This window comes from Tetrao urogallus (genome assembly GCF_951394365.1).
Source record: "Tetrao urogallus genome assembly, chromosome: 20".
Classification (NCBI taxonomy): Eukaryota; Metazoa; Chordata; class Aves; order Galliformes; family Phasianidae; genus Tetrao; species Tetrao urogallus.
In genome coordinates, this window is record NC_136833.1 from 1,449,408 (window position 1) to 1,463,127 (window position 13,720).

General features: G+C 46.0%; 1 protein-coding gene across 1 annotated transcript in view; it reads right to left on the reverse strand.

Moving 5' to 3' along the window:
- Nucleotides 1-13,720, reverse strand: part of GALNT17 (polypeptide N-acetylgalactosaminyltransferase 17) — a gene marked incomplete at both ends in the record, with an annotated part of 181,305 nt that overhangs the window by 91,638 nt on the left and 75,947 nt on the right. The window lies entirely within an intron of this gene.

Sequence of the window (13,720 nt, forward strand, 5' to 3'; positions counted from 1 at the left end):
CCAAAACCCAGAGAGCACGAGGGACTGCATTTATCCTCTAAGCAGCCACCTCCTAGCACACACACCACGTGTTACCATACACTGAAGGTGGTCAAGAAGCAAAATTATTTTGAAAGAAAATTATTTGGAAAGGTGAGAAAAACAGTATTTCAGCATTTTATTTTCTTCAGCACTGGATGCAGGATGAAATGGGATTGACTCATTTGTTTGCTGGGGAAGGGTAGGAAAGGACCAAAAGATGACCCCATCCCACAGAAGACACATTTTGTAACTTGCTGTTCAGGAAATTCAACCAGGACATCACGAAGTCAAAGGAGGAGCTGATCTCAGAGCTCCCCTAACAGCAGAACGCATCCTCATCACAGCAAGAGAGCGGTTGGATTTTGCTTTCAAGCCCTGCTCATGTTTGATAAATTATACAGATTAGAAGTGCTCTAACTGAAGGGCCTGGAAGCATATTCCAAAATGCTAAACAGTGACCTGGGACTACTCAGACTTTGGTTTCCCATTTTCCAGGTCAATGACTGAACTAAACCAGGCTGCATCTTGCTGCCAGTTACGAGATGTCACAGCTCTAAAAAAACCCCAAACAAAAGAAAAGAAAAGCCGTAGGCAGGTCTGGCTGCAATGGCTGCACTGCCACCACAAGTTCAATTTTAAGGGGGGTGGGGAGGGGGAAATAAAGAAAAAAATGGCAAAAACAAGAAATTCAATCCATCACCCCAGCTGCACTCCAGGGGAGCCCCGCTCCATGGGTGCAGGTGAGCGCATCGCCAGCTCCCAAATGGGCCACCAACACCTTTCTTGTTTCATCCCTCCACTCTGCCTTTAAATAAATCATTTCCCTTCCAAGGAAACTGCTCCCATTGTGACGTTCACTCATGCACAGGAAATTAAAACGCGTTATAAAGGTAATTTATGCACCCCACTGGCCGCAGTGCATTGCAGAATGTGCCTCCCTGCACACACACACACACATGGAAAGCATTCACACACATTTGCTCCGGGTTGAGAAAGCTGAAGCCTTTTTCACTACTTTTTACCCCCCAGAGTGAAAAACTTCATTGAAACGGAGCTTTGCACCAGGCTGGGGTAGTCCCACCAAACAGTCCACCCGTGAAGCATCTCAACGTTATCATTTTTAAATGCTGAAGGTGCAAAACCAGCTCTAACTCGTTTCATTACAACTCGTTATGCTGCTCTCGCTTCCTCCGAAAAAAAAAAATCACAGGAGAAAAATAATTCCCAGCCAGCTTTAATTTTAATTGATTCATATTCAATCCAATGAGGTCATGCATGTTTAATTATCATCAGCCTTATTATAGATGGAAAATCAACTTCCTCTGATGTTGCTATGCTAATTATCATCTCATTTGTTTAGCAATGGCATCCAGACAACTGAATGAGATTAAGGCAAACAAATAGCAAAAGGAGCCACACGAAAGCCATTACAAACAGTGCCAGGGTTCAGCAAAGTACTTCGCCACGGAGCTCACGTTTAGCTCCACTTCAGCCCTCCTGTTCAAGCTCTGCAGTGAGGAACGTGCTCGAGCATTTCCCCACGTCACACCTCCAGCAAATGAAAGAGAAGTGGGAGGAAAAAAACCATCACATTTATTTAAGCGATAGGAATGGAGGTGCAGAGTAATTAAAGATGAGCTTTTCAAGGGATAAAATGTTTCTGAAAGGCAAGACTGCTGGAAACGCCAGCTCAGGTCTCTTGGATTAGACCGACTGTGAGAAATAAAACATTCGTGGACAGATTTCTCTAAATCCCCTACAGCTCATCACCACGCACCCGCAGCCCTTGGCCAATGCGTCCCCTCTGACTGCTGAGCACCGAGCTGCCTGTTGGTGCTAAGCTTCCTTCCAAAGAACGCTGTCATTCTGCACCCTTCAGAATGTGAGCCACGTGCAAGTAAATGAAAATCAACCCCAAATCTGCCAATGGAATGAAAACACCTTGTTTCGCTTTTTCGAGAAGACAGGTAAACTCTGTGTTAATCCCTGCTTCAAGCAAGCATAATGCTTCTGCATCCAAATAAATGGTGGCATCTAGGAGTACAGTTCTACTACATCAGTGCAACAATGTGTGTGACCCAAAATAAGAACACGAGGACCAGGAGACTGTTCTCCAAAGCAGCTGGGTGTACATATCTTCGAAATGGTTATTAAGTTCATTTAAGTACCAAATTAAGCAAAGAGTGGGAGGAAGGACTGATGAAACTATAATCTCCTGATCCAAGTTTAACCTTGGCTGGCAGCACTGCTCGGTTTTTTAGGCTTATTTTTAATTTAATAATGCTATGATGATTTATTTCTTCGTTACGGCTTATTTCACAAAAGCACAAAAAGAAACTACTGTATATAAAGCAAACGCTCCCTTGCAGCTAAAAATGAACCCATTTTACTGGGCGTGCAGGAATTTCTTGACTAAGCTAACTATAAATCAGCAAGAGAAGCAAGCAAACTCACTGGTAAGAAAGCAGTCATGCTGCACTGTCTTTCTGCAAGGCTTTTTCTTGCTAAAATGGAAAGCGTGCCTCTATTGTACAGCCCTGCAGACTAATAGGGCTGCAGCGCTCCTCAGTTTACAGCACTTTGGAAGTACTTTACCTGATCACTGCTTCACGTCCCAGACACAAAGAGGCCATCAGCCCTGTGCCACAGCCCAGTAGAACTACTAATCCTCTATTTTACTCCTCTTCATGAACACTCACGTGGGTTTCCTTGGCAATTCCTAACTGTGCCCGTCCCAAAATCAGCTGGAACGATCAACTGCCAGCCATCTGCTTCCCCCATCTCTCGTTTCTGTTCCAACAGTATCTGGAATCTCTCCTTTCCCTCCACTTTCCACTTTATTTTTAGCTCATCTTTCACTCAGAGCTCAATTTCCCCATCAGTAAGTCATACTGCATATTATGAGCTTCTCTTTCCTTACAACCACAACTTCTTCCAGCAGCAATATCCCAGCGGAAACACTGCATTCGTTGACCAGTGGCCAGAGAGCTTTACAATGCAAAGAGAACAGAACAGCATTTAGAAAGGACAGATACAGATCCAGAAACTCACTCAAAAGAAGGTGAGGTATCTTCACCAAACACTGTCATCTGAAAACAAAATATATATATTTTTTTTCCTATAGGAAACGGTGATCATTCTCACAACTGTCCACATCTAAGTGCTAAGCCTACAGACAAATAGCAAGGACAAACTGCTCACGAAGCTTCTCTCTTCTCTACACCTTCAGCCTGTGTCTGGGGTGATGCCCACACAGCTGCCAACAGAACCAGAAAGACAAAATTAAACACTGGGTTGATGGAACATCAGCAAGCATTCGTATCTCATTCCTTTACCAAAGAAAAAGGAAAGGAGACACAGTAACACATCCCAAACTGTTATGAAAGTTGCAGCTGTACCAAGAAGAGAAATTCTCAGGGTGAAGTGCTCTGAGTCACCTCATGCTCCTTTTTAAACCAAATTCAGCAGACATAATTAACATTGTAATGACACACTCAGTTATGGCCAACCACTGATCCCTTCTCAGCAAGAGAGGTCTCTAACACATCAGTTTCACTGCAGTGTCGCCCTCCTGGAGGCCTTGTATCAAATCACAGAATCATATCATAGAATCATAGAATGGCCTGAGTTGAAAAAGACCATAATGATCCTCTAGATTCAACCCCCCCGCGATGTGCAGGGAATCCCTCCACCTCTCTTCCAGAGCAAGCAGCCCACTGATGAAGCATGGGGGAATCCTCCCAATCCTCTGCAAAATGTATTAGCTTCATCCCCAAACCATTTCTTAGCTTTTCACCCTGCTTCCACCTGGCCCCAAATGCCCTCGTCACATCCAATGGCCAAGTTCCACTGAGGGCTGCTGCTGGTTTCACATGCTGAGCAGCCCCTACCCCACAGTCCCCCAACCCTTCCATTATTCCAACTGCAGAAGGTTTGCCCAGTGAGGAATTTCAGCCCCTGCTTCTTGGCTCCCTGCCTTAGCTGACTTGCCATGCTTAATGAGAGATTCTTGTCAATACAGTAGGAGAAAGAAAGGGGGGGGAAAAAAATCCCCTTAAAAAAAAAAAAAAGAAGTCAGAAACACTAAATCACATGGCTGTTAAATCCCACGTGGAAACTGCTTGTGGAAAACCTGTGCCGAGCTCTTGGAAGCCTGTCAGCTGCTCTATTCTGCAAGGCTGGACTTGACAAGAAACATCTACACGGTTTAGTGTAGTCTGGGAGCGCCAGAGAAGGCAATTTAAGGTGCACATTTGTGAAAATGATTGATGGTTTTTCTAATTGCCAAGAAAAATAGAGCAGTGTCGGCTGAGGTGGCGATGGTAACAGAATGGACTATTGCCTCTGCTGACATCAATCCAGCACTTAGAAGAAGGCAAGAGCTCATTTAAAACACCCCCAAGCTGTGACTTTGGGAAAAATTCACAAAGATTGGCAAACCTGAAACAAACAGCCTTCCTGCCTCCAAGGAACAAGGAACCTCTGTGCAGGCTGAGCCGGTCATCAAGATGCCCATCACCAGGGGAAGGAAACCTCTTCCTCTGGCACTGAGGCCCCCCCAGCCCAACCCACCCATTCAGACAGACAGGACTCAATTGTGATCACAGCACTCAGAGGTCTCCAGGCACCACGTGAAGGTACTGACAGCTGTTTGCTTAAATATTTCATGACTTTTTTTTCCTTCTCCTTTTTCTGAAGGGAAATCAGAGAGATAGAAAGGATAAGGAAAGAGGAGGACACCCTTTGTTAGCATTCAAGGAGCGATGCTTTGCTATCAGCTGGTGCTCCAGGCTGTGCTAACAGACTCCATGCCACACTACTGCTGTTGTCTCCACGCTTGTAACTTTAAGAACAGCTCTAATGATGGGTGAGGATGGGCTGCAGGGCTGCTATCCCAGGGCAGACAAGACCAAAGCACGGCCCTACTTCTAGACACCCCATTTCTCTGCTTCAGTGCCGTTCACCAAAACATATTTAAAAATGATTAAAAAAAAAAGGTGAGTTCACACAGGTATTAATCAGAGCAAAGAAGCAAACGCTCATCAGATCATGTTAAGAGCACCTTGAGTCTGACTGCTCATTAGCAAATACCTGCCTGTCTTCTAAGGAGCACAGCTGCTCCTACAAGGCAATTAGGATCTCAGAAAGGTGTTCATTAAGCACCAAGATGCCCAGCACGGAAAAAACAGGCTTCCTCAACTGTCATATCAAGGGATAAACTCCAGCCGGACTGCTAACCAGAGCAAAACCTACTCTTAGCCTCACGTTTCCCTCAAAGGCTTACCTTGGGACTAGAAGCAAAGCAGGTTTTTGGTCTAGGGACCTCAAAAGAGCAGGGCCAGTGACAACCCAGAGCCTCACAGAATCCTTCAGGATCAGCACAGCTGATGTTCTTCCTACAGCTTCCCTAGGTGTTGCTGAGCTGAAGGACCCCACAGCTGGTAGGCAGCTGCCCCATCCTCAGCACAGAGCTGGCTGCAGGCTGTCTCTACTTGCAGTAATTTGAAGGTGCTGATGAAAGCTGCATTCTGGAGCCTCAAAAAAACAGCAACACAAACATGTCTGAATGTGTTTTTGGTTCCATATGAATGCAAAACTCATCAGCACACCAATATCTTCCAGGACTAGGACTTCAGAAGGTACATGATAACTCCCCCATCACCATACAGAAAGCAAACAACATCAACACTTTTTAATTCTTCCCCAGAGATCAGGAGGTGGGGAGAGGGTGTGTGCCCCATGTCTGTGGGTGGCAGATCAGTGATCCCTACCCCAGGAGCCTCATGCCTCCAGGAACATAGCAGCTCCTTCTCAAAGCCTGAAATATTCCCCATGCTTAGTTTGAAGTTTGCACCTTTTTTGATGTGTCACTTTCTCTGAAAAATGATGGGGATGTGGGGGCTGTGTTCTGCAGAAGAGCTGTCTCCATCAAAGGTGTTTAGCAATGATTCCTTCATCCATAGGATGCATTTGCAGGGCCCACAGCATTGCTTGCTGGAGACCAAACCTGCACCTAACAGTGCTCTCAGAGCTAATAATTCTTGATCTGGGCTTGAATTTTGTAGAACAGATCCTGCCGTGAAAGCTCTGCCTTCAGAGCGAGCAGCGACGGATAGCAGAGAGCTGGCAGCCAGGAGACCCATCGTGCTTGTCTCCGGAATAGCTCCTCTGCTGTCACCAAGTCACTGCCCAGCTACAGCTCCTGTGCCACGTCCACTCCCCTTGCTTCCTGGTTGTCACATCATCAGACCTCCTTCCACATCACCACAGCTCTCAAGTTCCTGTGACGTTCACTGTGGCCACACCACCACTGAGGCAGTGGTCAGGGGGATTCTGAGCTGCCCCTCCTTGGCTTTGTTCACTCGCAGATTTCTGCATCTGCACGTTTGCAATGGAAACCAAAAAGGAATAAAGGCTGCAGCTGCCCTGGCCCACACAGCAGCACAGAAATTGAGCACTTGCAAATGCCACAGCTGGTCCTAATGCACACTGAGCTGAGGATGCAAAGCATGGGTCCAATGAACAAGACACATTTTGAACAATGAATGTGTCAAGCCGTTGCTCACACCCACAGGTACAATGCTTTACAAGCATGAGGAGATTTAAGCTCCAGAAGATTTAATTCAGACTACCAGCACAGTGGTGCTCTGGGCTGAGAGCCTTTCTGCAAACCCCCAGACTCCCAGGCAGAGGCAGCTGGGAGCTTGTGGCATCAGATCCTTCTTGCTCCCACTGATGGATGTGATAATAAGGATCTATTTTTCCTTTAATTTAAACTATGCTTATTTACGTTCCACTGACTGAAAGGAACAGTGAATTAAAGTGCACATGAAAGAAAATCATAGCCCTTAGCACTTGCTCTCAAACACTCTTTTAAGTCCTGTCTGATGAAGGGCTGCTATGTTTTGTCACTGAGGGCAATTGCCTCGATCATCACCTCTTTGTTTTGAACACCCACCTCAGAACTCACTAGATACTTCCTGCTTAATGAGAATAGATTGGCTTTAGCCAATAAATCACTTAAATGCCATCTACTAGAGAAGAAAGAAATTCAAAGGGCCAAATTCCCCCAACTCCTTTTTGCATATTTTTGCCCTCGCTTTCAGATTTAGAGAGAAAAGCCACTGGTGTCATCCAGCAGCAGCAGCCTCCTCCTCCGGGAGTGTGAACAGACCACAGAAAAGGCTCTGCTTGGCTCTGACTTGCAAAACCACTTCATGGACCACTTTGAAACAGTTCAGCCAGCGGGATGGAAGCTCTGTGTATTGTTGTTGCCCCAGATTGTTTTGTTTTTATTCATAAGATTATTTCAGTGAAAGCAGGCTGACTGAGGCTTAATTTTACTAGCAATTGTTAAATAATTCAATACCCATCTTTTCTGTCTCTTTAATGCTTCTGAAAAATCAAAACCCTTCACAAATTAAAGGCCAAATCCTGTTTATTCTTCCCTTTTCTAAAGCAACTGACATCAATAAAGGCTGTTTTTGTGACAAGGGCTCAGATTAAAAGTTCTGTTTGTGCATGTATTTATTTATTTATAAATCAGAAGCATGCTTTTTTCTTTTTTTTTTTTCCTCCTTTTAATCAAAATACTTCTCTTAAAGCTTGAAGAAAGGCAAATTTCTCCAGCATGGCCAGCCTTTCTTTCTTCGTGGAAATGCCTTACATTATGCGACCTTCTCAGGAGGCAGAATGTTTGCACCTTCTGCTTCCTGCAGGGACAATCCCAGCTGTCCCTGACCCCGCTCTGGGAAAAATTCCTGCTGATTTGCTAAGCCTTACTTGCACTGTGCCTTCATTTCAGCGTGGAGAAGTGGTTCCAATGCAAGGAACATCCACATCATGCTGCACTGAGCTACTCTGGAGGCTTGGGATTGCTGGAGGGAGGGCTCTTCCATGCCAGGAGATGCACAGCTTCTCTGGAGCAGCTGCTTAGCCCTGCCCAGCACCCAAACTCCCCCTTTGTGTTCCAAAATGAGCCACCTAGAGGTTTTCAAATGCTGCCTTCTGACGGTTACTGGGCCAAGCCAACCAAGCATGAGCCCACTCTCTGCACAGAGGTGCACACCAGCATCTACAATAGCATCAAGCAGAATGCTCAGAGGCTGCAGAAACATCAGAGTCATGGAATCGTTAAGGTTGGAAAAGACCTCTAAGATCATCCAGTCCAACCATCCACCTACCACCAGCACTGCCCACTGCCTCAGTGCCACATCTGCACAGTTCTGGACATCTGCAGGGTGACCCCACCACCTCCCCCATCCTTTCCTCCAGCAGCTTTCCTCCAATTTTAAGAAAAATCACACTTGCAGAGCCCCAGCCCCTTCGGTCTTTGGCAGAAATCTCACCATTCATTTCAACGAATCTGGCCAGTTCCTCACTGCAGCCAATGCGTGCGATCACAAGGACAGTCCTTGAGAAATTAAAAACCATTCTGATGCAGCACTAACACACACGGGCAGAGCTGGTCAGCACACGGGCTGCTGCAAACCACCCACATATGCTGAAATCCCAGGTGCACCCTCAGCAAAAGCTCAACAGTCTTTCAGGCAGCAACTTAAGTCTGTTCATCTTGTAAAACCTGACACAGTGACAAATCATCAGGCGCCCTTCTTTTACGCTTTGCACTAAATTATGTAACATTCAAAATGACCGGAGTCAGGGAATTCATCACAAAAAGGCACGACAGGTTTCTCACACCGTGGGGAATCCCTGTGAAGTTTGAGGGCTGAAAATCAGCATTCTGCTGACAGTTACTTACAGTGCAGTGAGTCGGGGTGCACTTCTCCCCAATGCATTCCCATTCAAAATCTGGAAAGTCAAAAAAACTCTGCATCTAAAAGCAAACCCACACTGATAGGGCTAAAAAGCTTCCTGCAAAGCCATTTTTTGAAGCCAGTAAAGCACTTGACAGTTGCAATTTAATCCAGAGATGGATGACAAAGTTTATTGAGATGAGGATTCTGACCTAAGCCTTCCCTCTCCTGGAACACAGGTCCAAACAAGATTGCCCCAAATTAAATACTGATGAAAAAAATCCCTTCCTTTCTTCTGCTGGGCTGTTTGCAAGTTGTCAGAGGCCTCTGTGCTGACCACTGTCAGTCAGGAGTGACCTTAATTTTAAGAATGATGTACCTGGATGCACGAGGCTCCAGCAACCACAGCACAGACAGCATGGGTTTGATTTACAGATGTTTACATGGAAAGATGCTTGTACCTCCTCACTGCCCAGGAGCACTCACAAACCTTCCTGTGTAGCAGAATCATGATAATCCCCTATCTGTCTCAGGTTTGGACCAATGACCACTGAGGCCGTGGGGATTTTTGCTATAAGGGTGACAGTAGAGTGCAGCTGCAAGCATGCACAGGGCATGGGGGGGATCAGCATTTGGGTGGTCAATGCAGAACTTCTTTGAGCTGCTTATGAAAAGGGGCCTTAGAGACAGACAGCTCATCAGTACTGTTATTTTATCTTGTGCTTGATTTACTCTTTATATGTGGCCATTAAAGAGCTCCCTGAGTGCTCTGCAGCTGCTGTGATGCTCATACACACCCCATTCCTCTAAGCACACGCCTGCACAGAACAGACACACCTGCTGAGGCTTCCCAATGCAAGTTACCATTACCAACCATGTCTGGTTCTTATGAAAACCAGCCTTCCCTTTAATTTCCAAAGCAGCTACACCAGAAGAGTGAGAACATTTTACACCTGCCTTCACACAGCAATGGGGACCTCCCTACAGTTTGGAGATGCTAGTGAGCACCAGGAAGAGCTAATTTAGCATTTCATACAAACACCTTCTTCAAAAACAAAAACCCAAGGAATAATCCTTGAAATTCTCACAACATCACCTACATTTAACAGCCTGCCACACCTCCTGGATGCTTTTTCATAAGACTGTCAGGCTGAGGGCTCAGACGTGGGTAAAAGTTCTTTACAGAGAAAGTGGTGAGCTGCTGGCACAAGCTTCCCAGAGAGATGTGGATGTTCCCTCCCTGGAGGTGTTCAAGGCCAGGTTGGTTGGGACCCTGGCCAGCCTGGTCTAGTATTTGATCTGGAGGTTGGTGGCCCTGCCTGTGGCAGGGAGATTGGAACCTGATGATCCTTGGGGTCCCTTCCAACCCAAGCCAATCTATGATTCTATGAAAACATTTTTAACAGTTTTAGCAAGGCTGTGCACAGCTATCTGCTGAGGGCTGTGTGCTGCTTTACGACGCTCATCCCTGCAGAAGTGCAGATACACCACAGGAATAAGCTGTCCTAAACAAAAGTTCACCTGCATCATTCTGCATGTTGGGTATTCCTGAGAACAATTTTACTTCTATGGCTCTTTAGAGGCTGGAGCATAGTCTGCGTGCTACAGAGCTGCAACAGCTGCCTGGAGAAAGCCTGAGTAGATAAGGAGGAAAGGAGACATCAGTTAATTAAAGAAAACAGTGAGTTTTTGTGCTTCTGAAAGCCAGCTTGGGATGGTGGCTGCTGGAAGCACTAAGGACATACCTAGCAGTTTCCAAGTGTATATATAATAAATATAGTAATAGCAAAACAACACCACAAACCCCTATGGCCTTACAACAAGCAAAACACACCTTGACAAGAGTGGGAGATCTCAGTGTTATTTGCAGTTTATGACAGAGGTGACAGTTCATAATAAACACCACAAGCATTTTGCTGAGCAGCAGAATTAGGCACCTTCTCTCCACTTGTCTGTCATATTCAATACCCAAAACCCTCGTTTTCTTCCCATCTCAACCTCAGCATCCACGCAACCACGACGAGAGTTCTCTCTTTCCTAAGTACGTAGCAAAGCAAACCCATTAGCATTTGAGGCTGAGATAACAGGTAATTGGGTGGGCTAATTCAAATTATTTTCATCATTAAGAAAAAAAAAACACCACTCAAAATCACCAGCTTTTTCGTTCTTTTACAAACCATAACTCTCAAAACCAATTTCCTCCTCACAGTGATCTTAATACTAATTAAATGAGCTTTTGTCTTCCAACACCACTAAAGATGAAGTACCACATAAAACAGCTGCAGCAAAACCCCATCCAAAGCCCAATTTAACCTGCTTGCTGCTTCCCAGCTGGACTCTGCGTGCCTGCAAACACACATCTGTCATCTCTGAAGCCACCCGAGGACTCCTTCAGTCCCAGCACATTAGGGTGCTTGCAAGCTAACAGAGCCATTCAGCACTGCTTTTAACTCTCAGGCTGAGCCAATCCACCAGGCAAGTGCAGAAAAGACCAAGAGAAGTCAAGAAATGCATTATATTCTATTCACAAGCCTCTCCATGGACCCACCAACCACGCAAGTGGATTACCCACTCGTGGAGGCATTCAAGGCCAGGCTGGATGTGGCTCTGGGCAGCCTGGTCTGGTGGTTGGTGCACACAGCAGGGGGTTGGAACCAGATGATCATTGTGGTGCTTTTCAACCCAGGCCATTCTGTGATTCTGTGATTACACACATTGCTGCTGGTGGAAAAGTGGAACCCTAATTTCTGTGCTCAGACATGTGTCCCTCATCCTCAAGTCTGGTTAGACGCTCTGTCTGCTTACTTGGCTTTTGAAGAAACAAAGATGCAAGAGTGCATTTAGTTGTCTTCCTGAATCAGACCCCCAGAGCCACAGAGGTGTCACAGATGTAATTATAAATCATGAGTCTTGCATCTGGAGCACAATCAGCAACTCCAGCCAGAAATCTCAGATATCAGCAATTTCTCCAAAGCTGTTCTCTGACAAAACCTGACGCAGCACCAAAGAAATGAGTCAGGCAGAAGGAACCAGCAGTGCTGCAGCAGTAGGCAGGCTCCTTACTGAGAAGCCCCCCAAAATCACGGGCTTCCAGGTGGGAGATGAAGCTTTCCTGGAGAGCAACGAGGGCAGCTCCCACCCTGTTGTTGGATGATCAAGTCAGCAGCACACCATTTTATGGCATTTCCAAAGACCTGGTTGGGACAGGACACAGAAAACATCAGCTTTCTTCTGTTTTCCCTTGATGAACAGGATTTCTGGGCTGGCAGTAAACTGCTCAAAGGGTATCATTAACAATAACGGACTGCATGAGTACAGGTTAGGGGAAGACCTATGGGAGAAGCTCTGGAGATAAAGATCTGGGTGTTCTGGTGGACAGCAGGTTTGCCATGAGCCAGTAGTGTGCCCTTGTGGCCAGGAAGGCCCATGATGTCCTGAGGTGCATTACCAAGAGCATGGCCAGCAGGCTGAGGAAGGTAATCCTACCCCTCTGCTCTGCCCTGGGGAGGCCACACTGAGTATACTGTGTCCGGTTCTGGCCTCCCCAGCTCAAAAAAGTCAGGACTAGGAGGAGTCCAGCAGAGGACCACAAAGATGACAAAGGGCCTGAAGAACCTCCCATATGAGAAAAGGCTGAGTAACTTGGGTCTGTTCAGCCTGGGTAACAGAAGACTGAGAGGGGATCTGACAAATGTTTCTTAAACACCTAAAGGGAGGTGGGAGGCAAATGGATGAGGCCAGACACTTCTCAGTGGTGTGCAATGACTGGATGAAGAGCAATGGCCTAAAACTTGAACGTAAGGAGTTCCATACAAACACGTGAAAGAACTTGTTTATGGAGAGGGACAGAGCACTGGAACAGGTTGCCCAGAGAGGTGGTGGAATCTCCTTCTATGGAGATATTGAAGTCCTGTCTGGACACCTACCTGTGTGCCCTGCTGTAGGGTACCTGCTGTAGCAGGGGCTTGGACTGATGGTCTCCTGAGGTCCCTTCCAACCTACACTGCTCTGTGATTCTAAATACACACATTAACACCGCCTGAATGAGAAAATTCAACTGCCTTGATGGGAGGTCATGCCGATGCAGATAAGGATCTACATGATGACTGTTTAAAACATCTCTTACTGCCTTCCTCTCCTATGAGTGCTAATTCAGATGTGATACGTTATGCCATAATCACAGTTTTATCTTCTGGGCAGAAGTAGTCAGAAAAGTCCATAGGCCCAGCAAGGAGAGTCTAGTTGTGAAATGCATGCACAACAGAGTGCTGAGATTGAGGGTCTCCTCATGTATCAGAATTTTAAATGTTAATGGGAAGAAAAAAACAAACACAGAAGATGAATTACAGAATCCAGGTATTACACCAGCATCCCTCCCAGCCATTAAGAGAGACTGCCTCTTGTGGGAAAATCATTGGATAGAGCATAAACCTGGAACCAGTTTGAGACTGGGCCATATTTTAGATGAGTTTCATGCCGTCAGCACTCTTTGCCTGGATAATTATATCTTATGAATCAACCATGAGAGAAAATTGCCTGCCAGTGCGTTCCCACAGCTGTCTGCCTCCGGTCTCCACTGCTAAGGATTTGGTAGGGGCACACTGGAGCCCCCATCTTGGGCAGTGGAGTTTCTCTTGATGCTGCCATGATCCCCACACTCCAGTGGTATAAACCAAAACAAACAGAAGGAATAAACTGCCTTTTTTTTTTCCCCTCTCACCCCCACTCTTTTATCCTAAAAGCTCGCTATAAAACTAATGTACCTTTGCATATTATCATTTCAGAATTTCCACTAATCCCATGCATAATTACTTGGAGTACCGCATCGGTATCCCACTCATGCAAACACTGTCATAAAGTGCAGAGTTTTCATAGCACTGGGTGACAAAAAAAATAACTGCGGTCATTTATTTCTGGTCTGAAGGCAGTTCCACGACATAATG